The 2,163-nt window shown below is 53.8% G+C and overlaps 1 long non-coding RNA gene across 1 annotated transcript; it reads right to left on the bottom strand.

The window, feature by feature from the left end:
- Positions 1 to 910: 910 nt before the first annotated feature.
- Positions 911 to 1,906, bottom strand: LOC136462931 (uncharacterized). Its single transcript, XR_010760846.1, has 3 exons — positions 1,845 to 1,906; positions 1,362 to 1,436; positions 911 to 1,164 (listed from the first exon to the last, which is right to left on the bottom strand). It is a non-coding gene; the product is annotated as an uncharacterized lncRNA (long non-coding RNA).
- Between the last annotated feature and the right edge of the window lie 257 nt (positions 1,907 to 2,163).

Here is a 2,163-nt window from a genome sequence, read left to right as displayed (position 1 = left end):
TCCTGATAGAACTCTCCATCATATGTGTTTGTGTTAAAGTTGTAATCGTCATCGTTAGGGGTTGGTAGTTTGCCGTGTGGAGAAACCTGGTGCACAATAGCCCAACCCTGAAGCTCCTGTTTGGCTTGGTTGGCATATCTCGTGTAATACACCTGCACGGCCTGTTGAGCCACAATGTAGATGTCTTTTCCTGGATAAATGGAATCTTCTCGCACCTCTACGTTTGCCTCCATCTCCTCCTTGTCACGTCCTTCAGCGAACTGAGCTTGGTGAGCGTCATCTATCATGTCTGCTACCCCAGCATCATCATCAAAAGGCTCGAGACGTGGTCTCACCACCTCCTCTCTGATACGATCGGCTTCACCATGGTAGATCCACTGGTGGTAGCCCGGCGTATAACCATGGTACACAAGATGTTTACCCATGGTCTGCTTGTCCACCCTTCTCCTGTTGTCACAGTGGCTGCACGGACACCAAACTAGAGAATGCCCTTTAGCTACACCCTCGCCAAATGCATGTTTCAAGAAGTCATATGTCCTCTTCACCCAATCCACGTCGTAATCGTTTTGACTTCTTCGCCCCGTGTACATCCACTGACGGTCCTCCATCCTTTGACAAATACATCACCGAGTAACGTAACCATCAACTGCACCTAGCCGGTGTTCCTACTGTCTAATAGGTGAGGATAGATCCTAATCCCACCCGCGTATGCGTAGATGAGGTCAGTTTCCATGCTCCGCTCCTATCCGAGACAGAATTTCGGCAGCACCTCTCCGATGTTCTCCCAATACACGTCCTGCAAAGAAGTTTGTGTATTTGGAGAACAATGGGGAGGTGCTGCCGAAATTCTGGCTCGGATCGGAGCGGAGCATGGAAACTGACCTCATCTACGCATACGCGGGCTGTCCAAAAAACGTGGACAATCCAAAACAGATACGGTCAGATACACACAGTGATCTGCATGCCTCCAACCGTATCTCTTTCGGACGGGAGACGCCTAACTGGTTTACGCAGTCTACGACAAAGATACAGGAGTAGAGGTTGTTTATACCTAAGGTGGCGGTGGAGACAGGGTAGCGGGGCAGTGGCGAGTCGGGGCAGTGGAGAGTCGCAGCGCCGACGAGGACGATCGACTACTCTGAAGCTCCTTTGACGTCCTCTGCTCTGCAAAAAAAAGGGTATAAGTTAAAAATTTCGGCAGAACCTCCCCTGTACGGGGAGGTTTCCAAAACCTGCAAAAAAAATCGGCTCGATGGCCAACACCCACATTCACGGCACAAAGGCCGACACATCAACAATGGGAGGCACGAAGGCCATCCACATCAAAAAACGGCGCGATGGCCGACAACCCATGGTTTTACCTTCTACTCGACCGAGGGACGGGGAAGTGAAGGTGACGGCAAGGTCGTCCAGACGAGGCCGTTATCCAGAACCACCTGCATTGCATGCCCAAGTAATTGCTTCAAAACATGACCCGCTTAGACAGTGAATAAAACAAGTGCAACTGCAGAAAAGTACTGAACCAGTAAATCCTAAATTTTCTGGGCTGTAAGTAAGCACATTACACTTTTCTCTTCCTATAGGAGTTAATTCCATTCATACTTAATAGCGAGCATAAATGTTGTTATTCAGATTTTGCTAAGCTTTGTAGTAGAATCATTTCAAACGTCCCTTTACGGATCAGTTATGCAGAAATAATCATCAGTTCACTAGCAACAAAGACTAATCCATGCAAAAGCAATACAATGATGCGCAATAACAACATTTCAAGGTTTCAGGTCAAGATTGCGAAATCAAGGTGACTTTGTAAAGAAGAGACTGGGGAGGGAGCAGAGGCACCGAACCTTCCGGGCGACGACGGCGGAGGACGCGGCCGGGGCGGCGGCGGGCCGTGGGCAGGCGACGGGGCGAGACCGACAGGAGAGGAGGAAACGGGGGGCGACGGTGGAGGGGCGGCGGCGGCCTGCGCGGCGGCCGAGCGCGCCGTGGCGTGCGCGGCGGCGGCCTGCGGCGCGGCGGCGGTGCGAGCGCGCGGCGGCCTGCGCGGGCGGCGGCGTCCGCGCGGCGGCCGAGCGCGCGGTGGCGTGCGCGGCGGCGGCGGCGGGCGAGTGGCGGCTCGGGCGGGCGCGGCTTGGGATAAGGCCGCCCGCCCGGCCGTTCCCT

The sequence above is a fragment of the Miscanthus floridulus genome, chromosome 7 (assembly GCF_019320115.1).
Source record: "Miscanthus floridulus cultivar M001 chromosome 7, ASM1932011v1, whole genome shotgun sequence".
Lineage (NCBI taxonomy): Eukaryota > Viridiplantae > Streptophyta > Magnoliopsida > Poales > Poaceae > Miscanthus > Miscanthus floridulus.
This window is presented reverse-complemented; position numbering and strand designations above follow the sequence as displayed.